Genomic DNA, 15,777 nt, shown 5'->3' with positions numbered 1-15,777 from the left:
ATTCAGTTAGAAAGGAACTTATAAAAAACAGTTATCGACTCTATACAAAAATTTATTTAATCTAATAACTTCCATGGTACAGTAAATTAACTCAGAAGATCAATCAATAGAATGACTGTCAAAAACTCGACTGTAACGGGGGTAAAGTGGACGAACAAAACAAGTCTATTAAAATAAAAATAAACTTTTTACCGCATCAAATAATAACTTGTTCTTCATTTCCAAACATTTTTTATGTCATGCTATCCAACCATTGTTCTGAATCATCATTCCTCTTCGTAATAAATCTGCAACTCACATAGTTCCAAAAGTGTGTCCATGCATTACACTGTACACTCTACGAAAAGATCCGCCTGCTGCACACCGCAGCTATCTACCACTGACTGTCAAAGATTCTACGATTCCACAGAGCTGCCGTCGGAGACACAGATACTGTTGCCTAACTGCTGTTTCTCTGACTATAATTCTTCAAATATTTCATTTTCCTTTACAAATATTAACACACCCAATAACATCAACAAAAAAATAGCCGTCTTACAACATATACGCTCCGTTGGGCACAACCTCGCTCCATGAGCGATGCACATTTTCTTCTGAAGACATTGGCCTACTTTTCCTTGGAAAGTACGACCACTACATTCTTGGAGTTGACTTCAACTGAGTGCGGCACCCCAAAGACCAGGTGCTACACTGTGGTCCATGTCAAGATCTTACATTTCACTGATATGTGGGAAAAGGTGCAGGGTGACTGTCATAGTCAAATCTGTCTCACCAACCACTAAGCCAGCCGTCTCGACTGGATTTATGTCTCCTCTGAACTCCGACCAGGTGTGCATGATACTGAGCGGTGACCACTCGGTGTTTCAGAACACAGCCTGTAATCTGCACGATGCTTCTCCCGCATTAGATAGTCTGGCGTAGCCGTGGACTGTGGAAGATGCAGACGTCTCGTCTACAAGGCCAGGGCCATCATCAGCACATAGCTGCAGTGCGAGCAACCATTTCCCCAGATACCCTTCCAGCCTGTTATGGTGATTGGATTACGCCAAACCGACGATCCAATACATGCAGGTCCAGTATGGGAAAGAAGCGGCCTGGCAGTACTGTCACATCATGGACTACTGTTATAGCAAACTATGTGAACTCGACAGTGTCATGTCGACATACAACCCCCATCGTGGATAACCAATAGGAACGGCAACGGTCGGATGAAGACGAAGATACTGTCAATAACTCACAGCAGGTGAGGCCACGGCAACGTGACCAGGTGCGCGACGAAACATCTTCCCTTCCATTTACCAGACTGTGACTGAGGAACGTCGTCATTGTCAGCAGCTCATCACGACTCTCACCACACAGGAGGGCCAACAAGTTACCATGAAGTGGACATCGACGACGCCTTTGTGGAACTTTACCTCCAGTTCTACGATGGAAGAAACATGGGCAAAGGAGAGACTGATGATATGTTGTGATACGTGACGCGCGCCCTAGACAATATGGCGGCAGCGCCACTGATCAAGGAAATCACGCCGTATGTTGTCAATGCAGCACTCAACAAAGAAGCGGTGAACAAGACGCCTGGACCAGACGGTCTTCCAACTGAATGGTGCCAGGCTTTTTGCGACTTAAAAAGATGTCAAGGGGGTTGGACATGTACTGGGAATTGCTGACTGCAGACTTCATTGTACCGCCTGCCTTCGTCACAGGCCTACTAGTACCGGTCCACAAGCCCTCCCGAGGACTGGCGATTTCTGCTTACTCTCCGCTTACTATGTTAAATGCAGACTATAATATCTACGCTAGACTTTTAGCAATGCGTATACGGAATGTATTATCACTGATCCTTTCCCCAGAGCAGACGTCACAAGGGGGCGAATCCATGTACAAATGGCCACCAGCTAATGCCGGGACTTAATGGCACAATCGGCGTCTTGTCACCTTCATGCTGGATTTGTCTCCAACAACTTCGACAGTGCCTTAGACATAGTGCAACACCAGTTTCTCCTGTCGGTAGCAGCCCTGATGAGTTTCCCACTGCCTTTCATCAACGTTTTATGACGACTAATAATTTGTGCGGTCTCAAAAGTGCAGGTCAACTGTAGAGTGCTGGGGACGGAGCCAGTCTCGTGCTTCATAGGGAAATAATGCCCTCTCCCCACGGTCTTACACGCAGTTGCTTTGGAACCGCTCATAAACAGTCTGCCAGCCCATCTATCGGGTCCCACACTATATATGTCTAGCATATGCCGATCCTTCTCCTAGATGTATGATTGAGCACCGAAATTCGCATTGCACTGGAGTGGACCATGAAATATGGGAGTGCTGCAGGCGGTCTTCTGAACATTGCCAAATCATCAGTCGTGAACAATGGACGTGGCCTTCAGCAGGAAAGGGAGTTGCCCCTGCCTCAGGTCGATGAACGTCGGTACTTGGGCTTTATCTTTACGAACAAAGTGCGTCGTACGATGACGATGAACAACCGAAGATTGTTACAGTCCGCAAGGACATCTGCCAGCACCTCCTATGCAGTCTGTACTCCCTCCAACGTATGGAACTCATCAAGTGGCATCAAAACTGGTTCACGTAGCTCAAGTCCTTCCTATGACGGTGATTTTGGGACCCCATTTCCATGCGGCCCTTGGATAGATTTAATCTCCGGTAAGACACCCTGAGTCTCTCTCCCCTTGAGGATGGACTGGGACCCGTCAATGTTCAGGCAAGGTTGACGGCCTTATATAGGAACACAATGATGAAACGATGGATTGGACGCCACACGTCTCTCTTGTTAGCTTCTACTTTCCCACCAGTGATGGTCACACGAGTTGCACTCACTCTGTCCTGTATATCCGACATCATTATTGAATAAAGTCTTTCACATTCTGGACTGCCCATCACACAGGCACAAAGGGCGAAGGATTTCTCCCAGACGCTACTGCGACATGTGAAGTTTGGCAGTTGGTGACACGCATTCTTGCATGTTATCTTCACGCCGCAGTCTCCGTTGTTGAACTACAGATGCTTCTCTGTCCAGCAGACTCTCGTTTCGCATCTGCCAAACATAACGTACTCACATGGTTTAAGGGGATGTGTGTTGCATGTCTCTTCTAGGGTGAGGTAGAAACGAAACTTAATTACTGGTAATACGTCCAGGACAGCCACGACACATTCATACGCCGCAATACTGACACAACTGCGTCAACTACCTGAGAGGGGTTCTTTCCAGTCCCCACGCCTTCCCCCTTGTCCTCTAGTTGGATGGTGCCGGGCTCGCGGTGGATGTATACACCGTGGACCAACGCGAGGGAAGCAACCCTGTAAGTGGCGAAATACAGGTACAACATCCTTCGCGGATGGGAGGCATGCACGGAGAATGGTGGCCCTTTTATAAGCGTATTACAAATGTCTATTTTTCTGGTTATGCTAGAGTAACATTCCAGTGACACACACAGTGTGTTGCCCAGTTCTTTAGGCACACTATGACATAGGTTTCTGAAAAAAAAAAATGAAACCACCATATCAGCAGCCCTTCTGGTGTATCTGGCTATTTCCTTTCCTGAACAGATTGTCAAATCAAACTTCTTTCAGCCGTCTGAATTTCCAGACTTATATTATTGAGCTATCAGTTTGGCGATATATTATGCCATCTTCAGGACCTCTGACCGACGTGCAGGAAGATTCTAGTCTCAGTTCCTGTCTAAATAGGGGCTAGCATTCAAAGGCTGGTATCTGTAGATTTACCTACTTGAGCAAAATGGTTCGCCAGTGGGTGAGAAGGACTTCGTTGCCGGGACTCGGGTTTCTAACCCTGCCCATCCTGCCACGCAAACCACCAGCGGACCACTTTGCTCCATTTTGTTAAAATAGAAAAAAAAGGCAGCTGGCTAGGGAGCGGAAAAGCCGTGTTCGATTCCTAGATTTTTTCATTTGTGTTTTTTTCCGTTTCGGTATTGGTGCGAATAGTAGGGTTATTAAGTAACACAGTAAGGAGTAATAACAAGGTAGACAAAAACATTTTTCAAACAACTTTGATTAGTAAAAATTTAAAATTGTAATCTTGTCGCCTTGCAACGGCTCTTTCATTCTCTCTCTTACATGTCCTCACTTCTGTTCGAGCAACTACGTGGATAGTACTTGGCCTATAAACACTCCAAAGAAATACACTCGTGGCATCAAGAATATCTAACGAGTCCAGTCTTCACTCAACTACATTGTTCCCTCTGAAGATTCGGCGGAAAACAGACTTGGTTTGCAATTAATATTTTTATTTTTCTTTAACAGAGGATTTTGGGACCCATGTTGAAATGAACTTTTTGTAATGTTTCGGTGTCAGGAATACATCCCTAGACTTAAGGACACCAATTTGTAAACATCTTGTATCACAGCATACCCTTAACAAATAATTTTAAAATAGTAACGCTGTGAAGTTTCAGTCCTGGATTACGTAAATGTCCTTTGATTGTCACTCATGACACCCTTACAGCACAGCGGTACGTCGAAGAAATTTTACGCCCGCTTCGTTGTCCTTCACGGCAAATCATCCTGGGCTTACATTTCAGCAAGCTAATGCCCGCCCGCAAGCGGCAGGAGTTTCTACTGCTTGTCTGCTTGCTTGTCGAACCCTACTTTTTCCGGCAAGATCGCCAGATCTCTCCACAACTGAGACCGTTTGAGACATTATGGGCAGGACCCTCCAGCCAGCTCGGGATTTTAACGATCTAAGTCGCCAATTGTACAGATTTTGGACCGATGTCCGTCAGGGAGACGTCCAACAGTTCTGTCAAACAATGCCGAGCCGAATAACTACTTGCGTAAAGTTCAGAGGTGGGAGCAGCGCGTTATTGACTTGCTCATTTTGTGAAGCTGTTTCTCCTGTATAAATCATCCAATTTTTCTGAAACTGTAGCCATGTGATTGTCTGTACATGTACGTTACATCTACCGATTCTGTTCCTATTCGGATATTTCCTTTGCGGTGCATCCTCTTTTTCTTCGTCTTACAGTGTTTTTTTCACTGATGTGCTAAGTGGCATATCGGTGCCAGAGAAGATCTACACGAGCGGGAATGACTGTCGTGACAAACCGCAATACCACTGAAGCGATCAGCTTGTCCAGTAGTTACCAAGTTGCTGCTTTACCGTTGATGGATAACTGCAGAGATGTATCAGGAATATAATACTCACGCTGAATTAACGACACAGTGCCTTCGATAATCCCGGCAGTAACCCTCGAATCAAGCTGTCTGGAACGAAAGATGATAAATTGAAGCTCATAATATTAAGTTGTGTCTTCCGATATTGCTTCACAAAGGGGATTAAGATTCAGTTTCTGTGTTCTATTGCAGCACGGGTGGAGAAATGACAGTTACGTCTGTCACTGTACGAGGTCACTCGCGAAATGTAGTGTTCCTTCTCTTACTGCTCTAGGCCAATTCATTTATATGGATCCTGAAAGCTATAATACACAAACTATAATATTTTGGCTCAGGATCATCATTTTATTAAATCGTGTATCATCCAGCGCCCCATAGAATTTAACTATAATGCACAACAGAATACGCACCAAAGAGTACAACTACGACTTTTCACAACGGAAAGCTGTATCGCGTGTCTGTTTCCGCACGAATTAATTTTGCATTCCCGTAATCAGTTTCCATTCCTATAATCAAATATTAGACGAATCATCGTGTCAGTGTGCTAACACAACTCGTTTCGATTAACTACACAATATGGCGGCTCAAAGCGTAATACTACGAACGCCGGCATTTCTAACACTACTTCGCTGTAAGCCTTTATTGTCCGTCAGCCATATGCTTTTATTCTCCTTTCAACACCTCGGTCTTATTTGGCCTGCTACCGCATACCTAGCGGCGATAGCCAGCCAGACTCTAGACAGAATCCATTATTTCGTTCTTATAGCGAAACAGCGTCAGAAGCGTAAGTAGGGTCTGATGCGCCTAAACAACATCGTAAGTTTCCATTACAAATATGAATGTGCTGCAGATAACATTTGCAGCTCTCCGAGACAATTCGTCAAGGACACAGTTGAATACACGAAGACCACGTCGTTGAAAACTTCTTAGAAAATACTGAGCGACTTGACGATAGCTGGCACAAATGTGGCATCTGACCTGTAACATAAACGATGCTAAAGTAATGCACGTAAACAGACTGAGAGATCGTTATCGTTTTCGTGCACGATCAGTGATAAGACACCAGAGCCAGTGACAAACGACCAGTGTGTAGCCGGATCTTTAGCTCTTATAGTCATCTAAGTGTAGCTTGGGGAGCTAGATGCCAGACCAAGGTTTTATCATAAGAATTCCATAGAGTAATGATCGCTTTCGAAGCTTTCGGTCTACTAACTCACGAGTGTTGTTCGTTGATCGAGAAACTGATCTAGCAGGAAACAAATGAGCAGATACTAACAAGAGCTGCGTGAATCGCAGAGGGTTTATTTCGAGGGCGCGAGTTTGTCAGCTGAACGCTGACACACTGCAGTATAAGGCGCTACTAAAATGCATTGTATGACACAGCGTGCTACTCTCAAAATTTGGAGAGCTAACTTTCCAGTACGATTAAACAGACATAATATTTCCTTCGTCGTAAACAAATGATGATACCAATCCCGAAGAAAATTAACGCCACGGAATGCACGGAATATACCACAGTAAGCCGACATTTCACTCCGCGGCTCTGATGACCTCGGCTTTGAGCACCCGCAAGCTTCAAACATACACACACACACCCACACGACATATTAACTCCGCAAAACTTCAACTAAGAATAATGAATAGACGATGAAGTCAAAAATTGAAAGAGAATCCATGGAAAAACAATTCAGCTTCAGGAGGGAAAGGATATAAAAGATGCAAACGGACTGTTACAAATAAATGGGGAAAGGTGCCTAGAAAAAGGTGGGAAAGTTTGTGCCATTTTCGTTGATTTGGTAAAAGTTTTCTATAGAGTTCGCAGGCGTAAACTTTTAGATATCCTGACTCACCATGGAGTTAAATAGAAAAAGGTAAGACTAGTAAGCAATCTATATATGACATAACACGAAAAAGTGAGGTTGGGAGATCAGATGACAGAAGCAGTTAAAACTGAAAGAGCGGTTAGACAGCTCTGTTATCTTTCTGTTACTCTGTTTAATAAATATTTGGATGAGTTAGATGGAAACTGTTTACAGCAAAAGGGTGGCGTTGCTATAACACGAAGGATAACCAAACGTATAAGATTTGCTGACGATGTGGTATTAAAAAGGAAGGATCAAAAGGCAACTGACAATATGTTAAAAGAAGTGAACACCAGCCATGAGAAGCATGGAGTGAAGATTAAAAGTGAACAAGACCAAGGGGAAAATTATTAGTCCAACAAAGGGATTGCAGTCCACGTCGGGTACCAACTCCGTGGGAGTGACACAACTTGATATGTATTGTGGCACCAGCTTGTAAGAAAGCTGTTTAGGTTTTTATATTGGCAACGCCACGTAGCGCTCTGTATGATAATCACTGGCTGTGCTTCGTGCTGTCTGTGGCTGGTTTGCATTGTTGTTGGCCATTGTAGTGTTAGGCAGCTGGATGTTAACAGCGCTTAGCGTTGCGCAGTTGGAGGTGAGCCGCCAGCAGTGAGATGGCGGATTTTTGAGAATGGATAATCTGGAGGTGTGTCCATCAGAAACAGTACATTTGTAAGAATGGATGTCATGAACTGCTATATATATTGTGACTATTAAGGTAAATACATTTTTTGTTCTGTATTAAAATCTTTCATTTGCTAACTGTGCCTATCAGTAGTTAGTGCCTTCCGTAGTTTGAATCTTTTATTTAGCTGGCAGTAGTGGCCCCTCTATATTGCAGTAGTTCGAGTAACGAAGATTTTTATGAGGTAAGTGATTTGTGAAAGGTATAGGTTAATGTTAGTCAGGGCCATTCTTTTGTAGGGATTATTGAAAGTCAGATTGCGTTGCGCTAAAAAAATATTGTGTGTCAGTTTAAACACAGTCATGTATAATTTTTCTAAGGGGACGTTACATATGTCGACCCTTAGCTGAGGATACCTCACTGGAATCTTCTGATTTTTACTTGTAGTTTGTGTAATTAGTATAGCTTTTGTTTATTGCTAGCGCGCAATTGTAGAGAGAATCTCGTTTGTAGTTGCAGTCTTTCATTGTTGTACAGTAAAACAGTTGTGGCATGCATGTAGATTTGCACCAAGTATTTCGCAGCTGTGCTTGCAATTAACTAGATATTTTTTTCAGTGCTATGTTAATGTGTTGTCTTATTTTTGCTCTTCAAATTGTGCTTTTCTGTGTTATCGTGTGAAATATTGTGACAATAATGGCGTGTGAAAAACGTAACACTAGGCTCCAAAGTAAACTGAGAAATAATAGTGACGACGAGCGTAGCTTATCAGCACCACTGTGTAGTGAATTAACAGACATTCGAAGTAGTAATTTGGTAATTGTGCATAGGGAAATGGAGCGGGCGGCAAATAACGGTGTAGACAGTGAAACAAGTAGTGAACAGGGAAGCATTATCGATCGATAGGTCGGCAACAGCTCGCCGCAGGAATCGGGAATGACAGAACACAATATTGCAAATACTGTAGACACAGGTTTTGGGTCCTCACCGTTTTCTCAAATGAGTCAAGACACATTTTCTGCTTGTCAAAATGTGAATGTTGCCGGTGAAAATACGCTGCCAAAAAACATAGAGAAACAGATTCCAGACACTAATACATTATTATTGCAATTAATGCAACAAATGGAACAAAATCAGACACAAACACAGCAAAAGCTTCAAAAGTTAGACACAATGGAACAAAAGCAGAGACAAACACAGCACAGCCAGTGATTTTCATACAGAGCGCTACGTGGCGTTACCAATATAAAAACCTAAACAGCCTACTTACAAGCTATAATACATTTTTTGTTTCGTTGTTTCATTTCTGATACTTATGGGATAGGACGGGCAACTAGAGAGCTAATGGAATCGACGCGACACTTTTTCACGCATATGTGCATTTTTCATACTGTCTAACACACAAGAAGCAGAGTTAGTTCTTATTGTGAATGACGCAGGTGTTGTAATCAATCCAGTCATACCAACAGCAATAAAATAAATGGTAAATAATGTTCTTAAAAGTATTATTGAATGAATGGTGTCACTTTCAGTTTAAAAAATACCCAACCTATTAAGTTCTACACATCTAGAGGTGCTACACCAACATTAAGCGAAACACATGGTGAAGAAATAATAAATAGGGTGGAAACACCAAAAATTTTATGGGCCCACACTAATGAGAATTTACTTTGAAGAATAGAAAACACTTTTTCGTACTTCTAAACCAAGTTAGTTCAGTCACATTTGACTTCGAATCACTGCAAAATTGGGGAGAGACAAATTAATAAATTGGCATATTTTCAGTATTTTCGTCCAGTAATATCGCATGGAATGTTCTGGAGTTTCTCAACTTTAAGAAAGTTTATTGCCGAAAAACGTGCTGTAAGTGTAATATGTGGTGCTCACCCACGATCACCTTGTAGACATATGTTTAAGGAGTTAGGCATTTTGACTACTGCTTCAGGATATATTAACGTTCATTTCCTTATCGAGTTTGTTGTAAATAATCCACTGCATTTGAGTAGTAACATTGATCTGGAAAACCGACATTCATTTACTCTACATGAAGGTTGTCTTTAGTATAAAGATGGAGGCACAACGCCGCCAGCAAAATTTTTTTTATCACTTATACAATGATATAAAATATCTGACTAGACAGCAAAGTTAAATTTGAAAACAAACTGAAAAAGTTTCTCGGTGACTACTCCTTTCATTTCTTACAAGAATTTCTAATTTTGTAATTTTTAAATCTGATGTATAGAAACTTTTAACTCCCAACAGCACTAAGAGATACTGTGGATGATCAGTATGGAACCATATTTACACAACAGTACTTTAGCTGGGTTTCAGTCGGCAAGTGCCCCCTCTTGCCCCCCCCCCCCCACCCTCACTCCTCTGTGGACACCTATGTCAAAAAGTGAAAATATTTTTCACTGAAATGAATGCGGACAAATATTCTGAGTTATTCCGTGAACGGCAGAGATGTAGATGTGGGAGTTAAATCTCTTTGAAATCGATTTAAAAGCGTCCGAAGGTAGGCAAGCTGGAAGAAGTGCCGTTTCAGCTGGTGCGAAATAATACATTTAGAAACTTTTAGTTTATCCCAGTCAAAGATTCTGTAGTTTCTTTTCAGCTATACGCAGTCATTATAAAACAGTTTTTAAATAATATTTTCGGAAAAGAACCACTAGTAACAGTTCTGATTTTATTTAGCGCAGTTATTTTCAATTTTCTTAATCCTTACCGCCCTAAACGATGGTATGGCATGTGGCATGGGGTACATTGTGCACCAAACTCATTGTCAGCGCCTCCATCCAACCCCCTCCCTGTTTCCCTGCTCCATTCGCGGATGTTGCGCAGAGATAAATGTTTTCACACTCTTTGTAGGCGCAAAGTTCTCCAATTTTTTTCTCGAGATAATTAGGTGAGATGTAAGTAACATGTTTGTTAATTCTTATGGGTCCATTGACTTTCAGAATTTTCTATTAAGATATTGCGAAAGGTCGATTAGAATTCTTTACTGATTAACTGCAGTCATATTTTGCGAAGTTTTAGACGATCTTCAGGAGAATACGCTTGCTTTTCTTTCTGCCTGTGAATCCTTTCGCATAGTTGAAGGCTGCTACGGTTGTCTATTGTTGCTCTGTACTTTGGTAGTAATATAAAGAGTGAGACGCTCAATGTTTTCATTTCAAACAAATTTTGATTCGTTATAGACATTTGTCATCTCTTTTCATCCGTACGAATAGTGACCAGGAGCTCACGAAGCAACGACTTTACGAATAACCCAGATATAAGCATCAACTTTCTCTTTTTACAAATCGTATAATGATAATTTTTTACTTTATGGACCGTCTGACTACAACTGAATGAAACACAATTCTCGTGCCAGACGCATTTCGCCTTTATTTTCAGCAAGGCGTCTTCTGTGGCGGACGATTTTCTACATATTACGCTCCTGTTGCATTTTTGGTGCTGTTCCTCTTTTTATAAATGCCAGTTTGCGGTTTTTTCCCACATTTTACAGCACTAGGAACTGAACACTTGTGTTTCATTGAGTTGTAGTCAGACGGTCCATAAATTAAAAATTATCAGTATACCGTAATATTACACGAAACTGCGTAAGACAGGACTACAAAAATTGAAGATGCAAATATCGTATTTTTGCGCTCAAATGTCAAACGTATATGACAGAAATTCAGTAATACACCTCTTTTATAGGTCCGTGGAGAGCAGCGGAAGCATTACATATTGCTGTCTTTTGAGGTAATAATTTTCGTGGAAAGTAGCGTAAACTCTATTTATTTACTCTATGATTCTTGTCAGATTCTTGTGCAGATCTCCTGTTCTGGCCCAAAAAATGCTGTAGAAAAAAAACTAAAGTGATGTCTTTATATCATTGCTTAGAATACCATACGATGATCGTTTTCATCAAATTGCAACAAGCATTTATTGATATAATATACGAGTCAGTACAACTAAATCAGTTCCGCGTTCAGGGTCTCTAAAATTCACCTAAACTTCAAATATTAGAGACCAGAAGTTTGTATCATAGTTCCACATTTCAATTAAATACAAGCGACGTCGGAAAGTTAATTGCAAAAGAACTATGAATATTGCTTTATTCACCAGTTGGAGTATTTCGTGAGGACTACAATTGATTGCATGAAGCTTGCTGTAGTAGAGATGATCTGGACGAGGCTAACGACGCTGTCTGATTTTTAATATTCTTTTTTCTTCGTTTTATCAAATTAACGTGTTACACACTATATTTTAGGCTCTTCTGACCATTCTCGTAATTTTGTTCAACTTACTTTTCTTACTAAACAAGTATTTGAAAACTAATCACCCCATCTGACGAGAAATTATTCCTGAATTGTAAAAATATTTTTCTGTATTACGTTTTGTAAAATTGCCTTGACAGATTCATTTTGGAACTCTTGATTTTCTGAGCTAGTAGGAGACAGTTTTTTATTGTCTTCCTACAATTAATTTGCGGTTTTGGGATGTGACCTGTATTTTTGACCTTCAAGTTTGTTATCGTAATTCTTCGTCAATTTTTGATTCAACGATGTTTATCTTGTGCAGAAGAATAAGTATTATTCGGCTTTCGCAATTGAATTTTTTAAATCTTCACAAAGCATGTTTCACTGAATGTTTTCAGGCGCCCTCGGTGGCTTGCAAAGGAAATAATCATTACAGTAACTGTTTACTTAGCTGTTACTGTTTTGAGAGCTTCGGTCCATATAATCGATCTTTCAAGCTTATCTAAGAGCGCAGCTGTGAAACTGTAAACAGAATGACTCATACAGACCTGAAGTTGGCAGGAAATACTCCAGAAGACGTCCAAAAACGCGAAATCTTCAGGTCCAAAATTCACATATGGCAAGTTGACCAATGGAGAAAAAACGAAGAAGAAGAGTGGGAGAACATGGTATGAAGAGAGAAAGGAAGCCCACAGGAAAGGAGAGACAGAAATGTGGGCACAGAGGAAGACAAATGCCCGCCTCTAAGTATTCTGCGTAGTCCTAATGGGCTTATTCGCAAATAATGAAGAAATGACTCGTAACATTTGTATTTAGACTGCTAAAGGTGCCTAAACCTAATAGGCGCAACATATTTGTTTAAGAAACAAAAAAGCATACTTAAGTTGCAAAAGACGGGTAAAGGTTTTTCTCAACTACACCGTAAATAGCGCTGGATGCTGCTAATATAATGAAAATGAATTGCAAGCGTCTGGTTGCGAAAGACATAAACGCGTATCTGTAATTTAGGGCATTTGTGAAAGTTTTTCAACGAAAAAAAAAAAAAAAAAAAAAGCAGCTCGCACCCACAATAGTTTCACCTTCTGTTCTACAAGTCTACCCATCGTTCCACAAGATAATAAAGAAAATAAAAACAGCAAGCAGACAGTCCAAGCAACGTTTATGACAAGTTTCCCTTCGTTACCATGCGCGTTCCTGAACTGGAAACGCCCTCCTGAAAAAACCAGTTAAGATCGAAAACTAAAACAGTCCGCTTGATCAACTGACCAAGCATCGGAAGTAAGCACACCGTTTACATTACACGTTCAAAAGATCTTTTAACTTATTTTACATTTATCAACTTTTTTGCCGTAACTGCAACGTGTAGAATGGTGTGACTATAATGTTCTGAATTTGATACAAAAGTGTAATGAAACAATAAGACTTACGATGACAATTGTTGCAAACTGTACATTGAGAACACTACTTGAATGCTGCATGATGTACGTTTTTGAAAAACGGCGAAAATGAATTTTATCGCAGGAAAGGCGGTAATTATGCAATACAATCTCGGCGAAGAATCTAAGATCTCTGGAATAAACATTTAAAAAAAGGTCTTTGTTGTGCATCTTGCTTTCTTCCCAGAGTTTTTTGGCAAAAAATAATAATTTAATTGGAGGAAATAGGGAATATGATTTGAAGTGGACGTGCTGACCCCCTCTTGAAGACTACATTCGTCAGAAACATAAGTAAATGGTCGACATTTTATACGTTTGTGGATTTCATACTTGAAAAATCGAGATACTTGTGTTTAGTGTGGGTAGTAATTGAGGTTCTCTTGTTGAGTGGTATGTAAATCAATAGAAAATCGCAATCTTAATATAGAAACACGTGTCTCCAAAAATATGATAAACCAGTTAGAGGCGGAACACAAGCACGAATTAAAGAAGGATGAGAGAGGAAGTAGGCCGCCCGCTTTTCAAAGGAACCTTCCCACCACATGCCTCGAGTGATATAGGGAAATCAAGGAAAATGTATATCAGAATGGTCGGAAGCGGTTTGAATCGTCGTCCTCCCGAATGCGAGTCCGATGTGGTAACCACTTAGCTACCTCGTCCGGTGCAGGATTAGGCGATGAACAGAAAATTACGGTCCAAAACTGATGCGCTTTTAATATCGTGGGAGTTCTACCGAAACTGATGCGCCGCCTGAAGATAATTACACCCTGCGGGAAAAAAGTAAATTTTGGTGGGTAAAAACACTAGGGCTGAATTGTGTTTCGCTCACGAAACTAAATAATTTTTAATAGATCATTACTGTTATCACTATTTCGTAATACTGTGATGCCGATTACTTAAGTTAACAATGATTGATTTTTTCTTTCTACAAATAAAGGATCAACACGTGACACAATGTGGTGGAGGTTGCAGTCTGTGAAACGAAAATATCAGCTTTATCTTCCCCACATAGTCCACCCACTACATTCTCACTAAGTACATTGTACCACATATTAATCACTTTAATATTGAGACATATGTCACATATGCTTAAATATCTGATGAAAATGCCCACTCCAAGTTGTAGGTTGCACTCACAATAGACCAGAAATGGCTTCATAACTCATTTCGCCACAATAAACGAAGAGACAGCACAACACGACGGTAATTACGTGTTGGCTACTACAACAATGATGTAAGATCTACACTGATTATTATGTTACTATTGTTATTAGTGGTAATGATTAGACACAAAAAAGGCAACCAGAAGTCTTTCAATTTCGAACCCTTCAGAATCAAGTATTTCAGCAATCAAGTGATTTAAAAACAGTTGCTCTAAATTTTGTGTACACATTTTAATGGTGTTCATTTTAAATGGGGCTGCAGGATGTGGTTGAAGGAAGTGCCACTAGAGAGAGCAGTGATGCAGAGAAAGCATTTCTTGGAACAAGTGTGTACCCTGTGTGTGGTTAGAGATCTTTTCTGAGTAGTTGTACTGCGGATGCAATGAAAATTGCTTCATCTTTCCATAAAAAAAAGGTTGTTAGAAATAACCAGCACTAATTGTCTCACTGGCTCATCAGTTCGTGGTTAAATAAAACACAAAAAAAACAAATATCATTATCTTTCGTCAGTAATAAATGTAAGTGGTCAAAGATAGTTGTTTTTCATTGTAATGATTAGTTAGGCGCTAAGGGTAATGGTTTCAGAATGATTGGAAGCACTCTTTTAGAAAGTAGTGATGCAAATGTTCCGATCTTATGTGATAGCTATGGGTTTCTAATAATTTCGACGGTGACTTTGTTAAGCATTTGTTGTCCTAACGCCGTCGTAGGATAACGATATCTGTCAGTTTACATGCCCCAGAAGGAAAAAAGGATCAAGCCCAGTCATTGTTCAACAACCTCCGCAACCTCTATATCGCAAAATGTGCGGTAGATCGTTCGTTCTCATTCCCTAAAGTTTTATACTCCCCATCGGAATCGACCTGAAGATCTGTAGTTTTGTAACGAGTCTACAAAAAAGTAGAACCGAAGAAATTCGCGATCTTTTCACGATAGGCAAACTGCTTTAAATTTTGAATGAAGAAATCCGCGTCAGTATGTCTGCATCAGATTTATTTAGACGCTTGTCACTTGGCTATTGTGGGCAGGGTAGTGAAAACCATATGTTTGTTGACTACACAGTAAAATGTGAATCTCTTATCCGAAAATACGGAAAAAGAAATAATGGACAAAGGAGGAAGTGCTGTTTGTAGAAACGGATATAGTAGTGCTGCTGCTTTGATCTGTGTTATGTGAATGTCACTCCCGGGCGATTCTTTTTTTGCTTGAGGGCGCATCTCGATCGACCATTTACATGAAGGACCTGCGCTGGGAGACGAACAGAATGGCTGCCGCTGCTACGAAGGGCAGCTC

This window comes from Schistocerca serialis, chromosome 2, assembly GCF_023864345.2.
Source record: "Schistocerca serialis cubense isolate TAMUIC-IGC-003099 chromosome 2, iqSchSeri2.2, whole genome shotgun sequence".
NCBI classification, from domain to species: Eukaryota; Metazoa; Arthropoda; class Insecta; order Orthoptera; family Acrididae; genus Schistocerca; species Schistocerca serialis.
The sequence above is the reverse complement of the archived record's forward strand: the minus strand, read 5'-3'. Positions refer to the sequence as shown.